This window comes from Tasmannia lanceolata, unplaced genomic scaffold, assembly GCF_043159265.1.
Source record: "Tasmannia lanceolata isolate RefF3 unplaced genomic scaffold, GAP_Taslan_0.1 ptg000023l, whole genome shotgun sequence".
Lineage (NCBI taxonomy): Eukaryota > Viridiplantae > Streptophyta > Magnoliopsida > Canellales > Winteraceae > Tasmannia > Tasmannia lanceolata.
Genome location: NW_027518700.1, coordinates 7,104,726 through 7,117,621, shown reverse-complemented (window position 1 = coordinate 7,117,621; position 12,896 = coordinate 7,104,726). Strand labels below are relative to the sequence as shown.

The following is a 12,896-nucleotide window of genomic DNA, read 5'->3' as shown; positions in this document are numbered from 1 at the left end:
ATCTATCTATGGATTAGGATTATCTTCCTATTGGTTAGATTAGAATTATTAGTCCTAGTCTTTTTTATCATTCATCTGTGGAGTCTTTAATTGCTTAGAATTCTATATTGGATTAGGCTTGTCCTAGTTTATAGTATGAACGATTTATGTAATCTGTATTTAATGTAATAAATGAAGAAGAAAACGGGAAGCAGAAATTTATTCCGAGAAAGTGTGTATTTGCGCACTAAGGAGGACCGGCCCTTCCCACGAAGCAGGTCAAGAGGTTGATCTTCCCTCTAAGATTAAATCAGGTCAAGGGATTGTCAACCATGATCTGACAATTGTGAAGAAACCCCAACACTAATATCAAAAGGTTGATTGCCTAATCCCCCACTAGCCACTCTAGAATCATGGAAACCACCAATCTGTGTCAGTTGTTGTTGCGCAACTGTAAAGGCCTTTGAGTCATCATGGGGAGAAGATAATTCCGTAATGCAAGAGTTGGAGTTGCTATGTTGGAATTGATCAAGTTTCAATGAATGTGGCATTCCCTGAATTAAATTCCCATGTTGGTTGACCCGCTGCAACTTCCCAAGATCATTGATAGAATTGCCTGGGTTTTGGTCGTGACTAAGTTGGATCAGTCCCGATGAAGAAGCCCACGCAAGCCCAAACTGGCGGGGCTGTTTAGCCTACTAAGCACCCCACTTGTTTGGAAAGACGTAAGAGCGGGTTTTGGTAGGTGACCTGATCCAGCCATGCCATGAAAATCTCCGAGCCCATCCAATGAACCCATAGGCAAATAGGGGAGATCTTTTCTTTCTTTTTTTTTGATCGGTAATTTGGGGTTAGGCAGACCCCCACCAGATATATTGAAAAGAAAAAAGAAAAATTACAAACGGATATAAATGGCTCCCGAGGAGTCCTCTAACAAAATATTTTGGAATTCATCAGGAAATACAGAATGAGAGATTGGGAATCCTTTCATAGGACAGTTGCTTTTGGATAGATAATCAGCTGCTCTATTCCCTTCTCTCCATAGATGGGAGATGCTCCACGCTTGCAGGTTTGATAGCATCGAGTCTATCTTTTCAAGAGATATAAGTTTTGTCCATGGACATGGAGCTGTTTTTTGGATGACATTGACAGCAAGAAGGGAATCAGATTCTATCCATAGGCATTTGTAATTCGCCCTCACTGCAAGATTGAGCCCCATATGAATTGCTTCAATCTCAAGATCGTGAATGGGAGCTGCTGGGTAGCTAAGAGAAAACAGGCTGAGAGATTTGCCGTCGCTACTTCTTAGTAAGCCTCCAATGCTACCTTCTTCATTTGCAAGAGATGCATCGGTGTTGAGTTTAATCCATCCAGGCTGCGGGGGCTTCCAGGAGCAAATATTAAGAGACAGTTGCTTATGGAACAGAGGAAGCTTCCAGAGCTGAGAAATTTTCCTGGAGATCTCGGAGGGATTCTCGTCTAGCTTTAGGAAGAGGGATTTTTCTCTCGCAGCTCTGAAATTTTTTTTCAAAGTGAAATGCTTGTGCAGATTTCGACCTTCATGAACTCTGTTGTTCCTTTCTAGCCATAAATGATGGATAGAAGCAGTGAACAATAAGCGAATAAAAGTGTATGACTGACCCTTCAATTTAAATTTACCTCTTATCCATTCTTCTTCCTCATTTAGGGATTTCTTTTGCTTCTTACAATCAGAGACTCGCCCTAAAATTTGTCTCCAAATCCAGGCACTATAGCTGCAATTGAAAAAAAGGTGGTTTGTCGATTCTGGTTCCGCAGTGCAAAGAGGACAGGTTCTGTCTCTGGCTGGGCCGAGGAAATGGAGATTATCTTTCGTGGTTAGCTTGTTCTGGATAGCGAGCCATGCAGTTGTGCTGAATTTTGGAACATGACCAGGAAACCAAATGGAGGAGACCCAAGGAACTTTCTGGCCTGTAGATCTTATAGAATTCCAAGCGCTTCGAATGGAGAAGTGACCATTAGATTCAGGTTTCCAAATGACTTTTGTATCTTGGCTGGAAGAGATGAGAGCTGTGTCTGTTATTTTTTTTAGTTCCTGGAGATATGGTTGGGTTTGGATGAGGTTCCACCAGCCTTCTTCAAAAATGCGATTGATTGATGCAGAGATCGGGATGAGGTTGAGGAGGGGTTCAAAGGATATTTGATTGGAAATGGGCCCAGCAGGATGCCATGGGTCGGTCCAAAAGTTCAGTTTTGAATTCGGGCAAACAATGTAGCATACAAGTGAGGAAGCCAAATTTCTGGCATTGATGATGCTTCTGGCTGCCCAAGATGGTTTTGCCGGCATGGGGAGGGTCCAGATACTTCTGTTCCTAATGTATTTGAGAGAAAACCATTTGACCTAAGGAACATTTTTGTTGTCAAGAATATGCCACAGTTGCTTGAGTTGAGCCGCTTTGTTCAACTCTGGAAGTCTCCTGATCCCAAGGCCTCCTTCTCTTTTAGGTTTGCATAAGCTTTCCCAAGCAATGTTGTGGTATTTTTTCTCAGGGGAGATCTTTAGCTCCTAAAGCGGCAGCAATATTAGCTTGTTGACTTGCCACACTACTTATCCTTTTCAGGTAGAGCCTATATTTCTGCAACCAACACTGTGATAGTAAGCAACATATTGCAGAAAATGACCACCTTATGAGGCAATGAATGAAAAAGAAATACAAGTCCCACCGTAAAAAATTCAGAGGTTCACATTATGAAAGTAAGAACTGAGAGTGGATCCTGCCTGACGATGGCTTGCGACGTTTTCTCCGGTAAGCCTTTCAACATTCATAAGATCAAGAATCCTTTTAGGAACAGCCTCTGCATCAAAAACCCAAAAATATAAGAAAAAGGAAATGGATTTTCAGAAATTAATAGCTTCACAAAACATCAACATACGCAACTGCAAGCAAGGTTTTAAATGCCGGTTTCGGTGTCACTTTTGGCCACTTCGGTTTCTGCCGAAATCACATAAATTTTAGAAAATAATTTCGGTATTTTAAGAGATTTCGGTGGCAATTTCGGTGGAAATCTTGGAAATTTCGGCAATTTCGGATTCAGGTACTTTTTGGTGTTGGTTCTGGCAAAAATCCAAAATTTCGGCCTGAAATTTCGGATTTCGGCCGAAATTTCAATCCATGACTGCAAGCCAAATAAATGAGTAACCAAGCCTTATAGATGGTAGGAGAAGAACTTACTGTCAATGCCTAATTGATTAACAGCAGCAACGAATTTGCGATGCAGATCCACCGACCAAACAACCCTGGGCTTTTTCTGGGCTGAGGGGTCTTCATTTCCCTCAAATTCATCATCATCCTCTTCATTTTGATCCTTTCTTTTTTCGCTAAGTTTTCCATTAAGATCAGCTGGTCCTGTTGTAATGGCACTTTGCCCAGCTTCATCCATTCCATGGTGCAGATTCTCACCATCATCACCATGCCCAGAATTATTGTGATATTTGGGTTCGACCTTCCTCCTGATTACATGTTGCCAGAAGTTCTTGAGCTCCTCAATGCGAACGGGCTTTAGCAAATAGTCACAAGCACCATGAGGTATCCCCCTCATCACGGCTTTGGTGTCGCTATTTCCAGATAACACTGCATCGCATAGATAATTTTTTAACCAGTTAAACATCCAACTGAGTAATCGTGTTCTATAGAGACCAATCGAATCCTTAAATTTTGATGGGCACATTTACTAATCAGCCAAATTGATATAGGGATATTGTGGCAAGTTATCAGTCAGCAAATCAACTCTCTAAAATGGAAAGAAAAAAAAGTGGAGCTTAGATTTTCAAGGTGAAGACAATGATGAAACCTCAAAGTTGAAGCTACATTGGCATAATGTCGGACACACCAAAGTACAAAATGTTTGCATACCACATCTTTTGCTTCTTTTCCATTCTGTCCATGATGTGATCCATTAGCCATGGTTCCAGCAAAGATTTTCTTTAAAAATAGCTGATTTTGATTATTCTTGTTATGCTTATGCTGATTGGGAATGCATATTGCAGATTTTACTGAATTAGAACTCATTTTAATGCTCCAAATTTTCTAGAAAATCACATGCGAACCCGAGGTTTGCACCAAAGTGGTATCAGAAGCCTAGGGTTTTCCATTAATTCACAATAGTAATTTATTAAGCACGAAAGAAAGGTACAAAGGAGGAACAAGCAGACAACAGAAGATAGTCGAAATACGAAGAGGACACAGGGAAAACCAGTGTTTCAAAACACAGATGCAGGTCAAAACACGGCCAAAGCAAATCCTAGTTGACGCGGCGGAGTATTTGGTTGACACCGCCGAGTACTTGGTTGACCGGTCGAGTACTTGAGAGAGTCAAATGAAATTTAATTGACTTTGTAGGGCAAAATGCGGACTCGGACAAGAACGCGGCCAAGGTTAAAAGGAGTCGACTCCGGCAAGTCAACGATGGCATGGGGGAGTTTTGAAACTATGGGTAAAACTGCTACGTCAAAGGAATACATCTGCCCCAATTAACGGTGTCAGACAACAAAAACCCCTCCGTAGCTAAAGAGTCAGCCTCTTGATATTTTCACTTTCAATTATAGAACTTCAAAAAAACACAAGAACCACTAAGGAAAAATTGAACCGAGAAAACCCTCCTTTATAGTAGATGAAGTGCAAACCCATAACTGCTAAAATGGGTATTGGTGATTTCCAGGTGTGGGAGCTTGTGGATCCTGAAATGTATGTACCCGTGATAAGTAGTGAAATGTCGACATCCGCTCATAGTGTTGAAAGAACAGCACAAATGAATCAAATTGACTCAAATCTACAGTCAGAAAGATTTTTCCTACGTAAATAAATTACCCAAAACAATGAAAAGAATGAGAAAGATCTGATTTTTAATCCCAAAGGTTGTCTGAAAGAAGTGGAAATGAGGAAATCTTATAATTGAAATCTGTTCTGTGAGCATATCAGAGAACCAAATGTTCATTTTCTCTTTCAATTACAGGAATTTAAAAACATGGGAATCATGAAATCGTGAAAAACAAAAATAACAAACAAAAAACTCATTTGAAAACAGATGAAATGAAAAACTCTCACAAGTAGTCCATGACGGGTAGGTCCATTTCGAGACCCACAAGCTCCAGAAGCTTAAAACCATCCATGTCTGGCATGTGGACATCACTAATAACCAGGTCGAATTTGTCTTTGTTTTCCCTCAACAGCTCCAATGCCCTGATTGCCTGATTTGTCGTTGTAACTGCAAAACCACATCAGCCCATGTCAAATAAGGTCAAAATACATCTTATTTACTCAACTAGAATTAAAACAAATAGAAAGCTATACAGAAAAACCCATCTGCAACTTTTGTTTTAGGCCCTGTTTGGGTTGCAAGAAAATCATTTTTGGTGAAAACTTTTTTCTCCAGAAATCAGAAAGTGAATGAAAGTGAGAGAAATTCGGTAAAAATGTAACTTTTGCAAAGATCATGCTGAACTCCAATTGAAAAGAAAGAAGTTCGGTAAAAATGTAATCAACAACTTTTGAAACTAGTTTCACGGATTTGATAATTCCTTGCTTCACTTCTGGTGTTTTTTTTATAGAACTTCAGCAAAAATAACCATAAAGCACTGAGAGAAAGGAAAAATACCAAAGTGGACTGCTGGAAAGAAGTTAAAATTCATAATTCATAATTCTAGCTCTAATCGAGCTATAATTCACAGCAGAAACTCCTGAAATGCAAGGCTGGAGGAGCAGAGTGATGGTTCTTTAGTACTTGAATTGTACAACAACACTCAGAAATTTAGGAGAACGCAAAGACTGATAAAAATTTCAATCAAAGGGGTGAACTTATCCAAACCGAGAGGTATATACTACCAACAAGACAGCAATTCGTGAACAATGATTGTTGGATATGGATCTGGGAATTGCGATCTGTTCTGAGTTGGAAAACTTCAGATCTTGTGGTTCTTGGTTGAATGACTTTCAGGGGGACAGTTCTAAGAAGAATTGAACGTGAGATTAGAATTTTAGAATCCAAAACCTTGCTCAGGCAGTTTTGAGAGAGACTTGGATCTTTGTTGTGCTTGATCTATTGATCTATGATATTACTTATGAGATTTGGAGAACGTATAAAAGATAATTACTCAGGAGGAATTTAGGCACGAGATCTATAGAAAACATCAAACAAGAAGTGTATTCCAAGATCGTTATGGTAAAACTTTCTGCTATAGCGAATGAACATGAAATACTAGGGCTGTGATCAGTCGAATACGAGCAGACCTTTGCAAGATAATCATGGATCTTGAAGATCTATGAATAGTGAAACTCAGTAGAATGGCAGTGAAGCAGATATGTTGTGAATTCAGCACAAGAGGGTCCAGGAAAGGCAGCAAGTTCAGTCCATAGTGGCAGATATGTTGTGAATTCAGCACAAGAGGGTCCAGGAAAGGCAGCAAGTTCAGTCCATAGTGATCTTGCTGTCAGACGACATTGGCACTTTGCAATAAGATACGCATATGAGTTTAGAGCTCAGCTCTGACTTGACTTTAATGTTTCCTTGGTCATTTGAAATGCCATTTTAGTGGCAGAAAACGAAATACACTCACAAGAACAAAAAAGGGGGAGATTGTAAGCCCAATGGTTCCCACCTTGGCATTCCCATCTTATTTTGATGATTCCAATACACAAGTGATTTATATCACTAATGTGTTTGAATGTCTAAGTTGTAGATCATAATTATGCTAAGACAAGATTGCTTGGATTGAGGCCAAGAAGCTCTCACGAAGAGAACTTACACCAAAGCCCAGGGTTGTTTGGTCGGTGGATCTGCATCGCAAATTCGTTGCTGCTGTTAATCAATTAGGCATTGACAGTAAGTTCTTCCCCTACCATCTATAAGGCTTGGTTACTCATTTATTTGGCTTGCAATCATGGATTGAAATTTTGCCAGAACCAACACCAAAAGTACCTGAATCCGAAATTGCCGAAATTTCCAAGATTTCCACCGAAATTGCCACCGAAATCTCTTAAAATACCAAAATTATTTTCTAAAATTTATGTGATTTCGGCAGAAACCGAAGTGGCCAAAAGTGACACCGAAACCGGCATTTAAAACCTTGCTTGCAGTTGCGTATGTTGATGTTTTGTGAAGCTATTAATTTCTGAAAATCCATTTCCTTTTTCTTATATTTTTGGGTTTTTGATGCAGAGGCTGTTCCTAAAAGGATTCTTGATCTTATGAATGTTGAAAGGCTTACCAGAGAAAACATCGCAAGCCATTGTCAGGCAGGATCCACTCTCAGTTCTTACTTTCATAATGTGAACCTCTGAATTTTTTACACTGGGACTTGTATTTCTTTTTCATTCATTGCCTCATAAGGTGGTTATTTTCTGCAATATGTTGCTTACTATCACAGTGTTGGTTGCAGAAATATAGGCTCTACTTGAAAAGGATAAGTAGTGTGGCAAGTCAACAAGCTAATATTGCTGCCGCTTTAGGAGCTAAAGATCTCCCCTATTTGCCTATGGGTTCATTGGATGGGCTCGGAGATTTTCATGGCATGGCTGGATCAGGTCACCTACCAAAACCCGCTCTTACGTCTTTCCAAACAAGTGGGGTGCTTAGTAGGCTAAACAGCCCCGCCAGTTTGGGCTTGCGTGGACTTCTTCATCGGGACTGATCCAACTTAGTCACGACCAAAACCCAGGCAATTCTATCAATGATCTTGGGAAGTTGCAGCGGGTCAACCAACATGGGAATTTAATTCAGGGAATGCCACATTCATTGAAACTTGATCAATTCCAACATAACAACTCCAACTCTTGCATTACGGAATTATCTTCTCCCCATGATGACTCAAAGGCCTTTACAGTTGCGCAACAACAATTGACACAGATTGGTGCTTTCCATGATTCTAGAGTGGCTAGTGGGGGATTAGGCAATCAATTTTTTGATATTAGTGTTGGGGTTTCTTCACAATTGTCAGATCATGGTTGACATACTGTTACCTGGCAAAGTGCTGTTCCGTTAACTGGAAATTCTGCCAATCATTTGCCTATTGGTGCCCCTTTTACTCACGATGAATTGCCTCTAGATAACTTGAGAGACAATATTTGGTCCATGTCAACACTTAGTGAGATGAATCCACTTGGTGTTTCTCCCAGCGGAGTTAACACATCAGCAGGAAGAGATCCACTGTGCCAAGCTAGCTCAGTTGGTGTTAACATGGGGCTTGGATCAGGAGATTTGAACGAGAACTCAAACTTTTCCAACTTTGGAAGCATAGGTATTGGTGTTAGGCAGAATATGAACTATTTACCAAACTTTTCCAACTTTGGAAGCATAGGTACCTTTTCGAGCATGCTAAGTTGCAGGGAGGGTTCAATCCTACTAATGCTAGTTCCTTTAACGATCTAATGAGTGCCATCATCAAACGGGTAAAGTCACTCTTTTCGTTTGTTTTGCTTGTTTCTATTTAGGATATCTCCTTTGATATTTCTTTCTTTCTTTCTCTATAACAATATCAAGAAATTTCCCTAGTCGACTTGGAGCTTAGCCAAATTGCCTTGGTTTTGGACTTAACTAGGCATCAATTACATGTGTTTCCGAGTTGTCAACACATTTTTATGAATTTGATGTTAAGTATATTGTAAATACTTTTTTTTATCACCATAACACCTTATTTTACATGACTTGTATGTTCTATATATGTTAAAGTAGAGATTTTCTATGATGAGTGGGTGTGCATGCTCTGTCAGGGGCTGCCGCCCGTGATATATGATCCAACAGCAGCCCACTTTTGAAAAGGCTGCTGTTGGATCAAATATCAAGGGCTGCTGCCCCTTACACTTGCATGTCCTGTTAGTGATTTTGCATTTTCAAAATCATGTATATTACATGTTTTAGTGTTTTGGAAAATGTTTTATCAAAAGCGTTTGGGAAAAAGAAAATGTTTTCTTGGAAATATTTGCTTTTACAAAAGGATGTAGAAGTGTAGTTAAAAAGATAGTCTCATACCGGATGAGAGAAAAGAAAGAGAAGGGCTTATAAAGCACTACCTTTTCTAACTCTTGTTGATTGCACATTGGGTTGAACCCATGGTTGGACCCGCGGGACGGTGCAACGCACACGCGCACGCGCGTGCGCGGCGTGGCCAATGGTTCAGTTGGGTTGGGCTTCGGTTCGGGCCTAACGGTGGGCCCGTTTCCGTTCGGGCTTAACGGTCGGCCCAACGGGCCCATGACTCCAACGATCAAAGGGTGTGATCAAATGGATTGTGTCCCTTCCCCCAACGGTCATGTGCCAAGGGGGTGCGATCCACACCATAGATGGTTGATCTAACGATGACTGGGTTGGAGAGAGGTTTTACTCAAACCAACAGTCACCTCTAGAATCGATCAGGACCATTCAATATCAATGGGTGCGATCTAACGGTCAGATTTCAAACATTCTGGAAAGGTGCCCTGTAGAGGTGTTTTTCACACTGAAAAGACACCAGATGGTCTATAAAAAAAAATGTGCAAACTTCAGTCATTTCATATAGAAATTGAATTGGCAATTCTGACTGACTTTACACTCTCTTCTACACTCCTACAAAAATCCCCAAGTATTTCTACATACTGTTTTTCTTTTGTTTACTGTTCTAGATACTGTTTTTTTGCAGAAACAGAATCTAGAGATTTCTCTAAGGCTTGAAATTTCGGAAGGGCATTTCGGGTTTGATTCCGCTAGTGCTACGCGTCATCAAACATTAGTAGGGCTTCCCTACTAGGCTTCATTGTATCTTGGAGGCAATTCGCGGATCCCCTTTGCACACTACTAGTGGGGGCGAATCTTGTCTTAAGGAAAGTGATATCACGCCTTGAAGCAACAAGTTTCTGTTTTCTATCATCAACAGTACCCTCAACAACTTTTCCAACATGTCCGCCCACTCATCATATGTTTTTTCTCTCGTTAAAGTATGTCTTTTATCGAAATTTTATCAAAATTATTTTTTCTATGGAATAAAATCATGCGTTTAGTAGGGTTGAAATTTTCCAAAAAACAGTGAAATTTCTTTCTATGATTTCCATAAAATTTCTTTCCATTATTCTTCAACATGCACTTCTCGTTACCTTTTTTCTATAGTGAGCGAAATGAGCATAAGAGAATCTGGTGGAGCGACTCCACTTTGCTCCCAGAATTTGTCGCAACTCATCGCAAATTTCGGCTCGAGAGCCAAACATAAAAGAATCCGGTGGAACGGGGTCAGTGTTGAAGAACACTGTTCTTGGTTTTTTAGGTCTCCGCAACGGAAAAGGCTTTGAGGCACCGCCGAAAATGGTTAAAGAATGTAACCTAAATTGCCAAAGCCTTGGAAACTTGGACAAATGGTCCCAAATTAACTCAGTGGTGGTTTTTGTTTAAAATCTACCAAAAGATTTTTCCTGTTTAATATCTACCAAAAGATCAAATGCATCTAATGACCAAGCTTTTCAACTCTTCAGAAACAATTATCAACCGTTGCAGTTCTAAGTCTTCATGCATAGTTCTTGTACGTTTCAGCAGTGGATTGACTCCTAAATTCGATGAGCTCTTTTCTCTCTTCAAATGTCATCACTCATCATCTTGTCCTACTTTGCATGTGTGGGTGTGTTTAGAATTTAGATATACAGTTCGAGCTTTAATAAATTTATAAGTTTTTAGAATTTAGATATAGAGTTGGAACTCTCATAATTAATGTTCCATAAATTTATCTCTTATATCCTATGCTCAGGCCATGAACTGACCTTGTTCCTAGGTTGGTGATTTATAATCTCTTATTTCTAATACTTAATAGAAAAATCTACTGAAATAAGATACAAGAGAGTATCTTCTTAGAAAATGTTGTGCAAACTTCAAAGTACATAAGATTTACAATACTATATGTAGGCAACATAGAGAGGGTGTTATATTGGCCTTATGACAGGTTTGAACTGTTAGAAATAGTTTCGGTTTTGGTCTTCATTATAGTATATCTAGGCCTGATTGAGTACAGATGATCTCCTTTCCGAGCCAAGCCTTTGCCATTGTCACAAGCACAAGCATTGAGGCGAATTAACTGTAACTTTCTACTTCCTTGTAAAGAATTTTACTCAACTCAACTCAACTCAACAAAGCCTTTGTCCCAAACTAGTTGGGGTCGACTAAATGAATCCTTTAGAAAAAATTCATGAAGAAGGTAAAAGGGAATCTACCTAGCTCTAATCCTGGTTCTAATTGGGTTCTTCTACTTACTTGTAAAGAATTTTAGATCATTGAAAATTTCATAACTATTATAGTCAAGAAAACTCTAGTTAAATTCATCTATCTCTTGACCTAGATTTCTCAAAACACAGGTAAAATGTATTTGTTAGAAACAAGTAAAAGGAAATATCCGTGTATACGTAATCAGAAGGGAAAGTGTTTTCCAGACCCGAAAAGGGGCGGAGGTGATAGACTTATTTTCTAATACTTAATATTCTCCAATATTTTATGTAAAATGATGCCACCGGGGATATAAAATATAAGAGCTCCAACTGTACATCAACCGGTCAACGTGGAGATGTCAACTATGACATTCCGGTACATCTGACCTTCGATAAGACCTGCCAGTTTAAGATTTGTTAATAGTTCCAATTATACTCCCGGAAGCTCTCCCTTGCTTTCTATACCAATTATTGGTTTTTGGATGTAGACTAATCATGCGTTGTCTGCAGTTTCCTGGGTTCTTTCCCCTCTGTAAAACTGTGGATGTCCAATTTGTCCGTGGCATTCTCATTATAAGAGGGATGTATTTAAAGTCAAGAGTAAAATATGTAATTGAGAAACTTGCAATCAGGTGAGGAGCTTTTCATGTGAGTGCAATGATTTCACTGGTTAAGAAATCCTGAGCCAGACAATCTGTGTTCTTAGAGCTAAAATATTGAGAAAAATTGTAACGGTGGATGAACAAAGTGACTTCTTAGAAGAAAGAAAGAGAATAGGAGGAGAGAAATAGTGCTTGCAATTTCACCCGTGAAAGCGGGGATCTGCCCCACCCCGTGCAGCACGGGGCGGGGATTCCCCGAGTTGGAGCGGGAGTTGAAAATTTCTCCAAAACGGGGCCGGGGATGGGGATGGAGATAGACCTGCCCCGCCCTGTTTTAATATGCAAGCCATTATCAATAATCTCTCATTTTAGTAATGTTTTAGTATTTTTTTGTTAACAGTAAATATTTCTTTTAGGCTAGTGATATTGGCACTACTAGGGGTGCAAGTTTGGCCCTGCCAGCCCTGACCCGCCCTAAGCCCGAACAGGGTCAGGGTTGGATTTTCTAACCCTGAGGGCGGGTCAGGGTTTATTTTTTTAGACCCTGACTCAGGTCGGGTCGGGTTCTGGGTTAATGCCTCGGGTACCGTAACCCGGTCCGACCCTAAGTTTTCTATTATAGAATTGAACCATCTATGCATGTTTCTTTTGCTAATGTTTTATATTATCTTGGATTAATGTTTCTTTAGATTATTATTATTAATTGTCTCTATTGTCCTTTCATGTTGTTGAATTCATATTGTCGTATTTTGTTCCCTTTCTCTATTTATTGATCATTTTGTTGTATATGATAAGTGGTTGCTTTATTTTTGGCACTCTTAACAAGTATTTGCACTATGGTCAATTAGGGCCGGCCCGGCCAAGCCCTGCCCAATCAGGGCCGGCCAGGGCCAGCACTAAGCCCTGTAGGGCGGGCCATGGGTTAAGGTTTTTCGGCCTTGACTCAGGGTCAGGGCAGGTCAAGGCCGAGATAATGGGATCCAAGGTTGGGCTAGGGTTTTGAAAAACCCGACCCTGTTGCAGCCCTAGGCACTACCATATTTTTTATAAGTGCACAAACATGGCTTGTGTTTTTCTTTTTTATGGGCGTTAAAAAGCTTTTTTGAGGTGAGTTTTTTTTGTG

General features: G+C 40.0%; 2 pseudogenes across 2 annotated transcripts in view; one reads left to right on the top strand and one right to left on the bottom strand.

Moving 5' to 3' along the window:
* Positions 1-305: 305 nt before the first annotated feature.
* The window catches only part of LOC143856683 (two-component response regulator ORR22-like), a 36,667-nt pseudogene continuing 24,076 nt past the window's right edge, over positions 306-12,896 (bottom strand). Inside the window, exons 2-6 of the transcript XR_013238297.1 lie at positions 5,073-5,223; positions 3,192-3,592; positions 2,705-2,814; positions 2,507-2,594; positions 306-789 (exon numbers count right to left, since the gene is read on the bottom strand). The product of XR_013238297.1 is annotated as a two-component response regulator ORR22-like (transcript). The remainder of the gene's footprint in view (positions 790-2,506; positions 2,595-2,704; positions 2,815-3,191; positions 3,593-5,072; positions 5,224-12,896) is intronic.
* LOC143856597 (two-component response regulator ORR23-like) lies at positions 6,300-8,382 on the top strand (annotated as a pseudogene). The gene is made up of 4 exons (XR_013238289.1): positions 6,300-6,321; positions 6,712-6,837; positions 7,174-7,250; positions 7,394-8,382. The product of XR_013238289.1 is annotated as a two-component response regulator ORR23-like (transcript).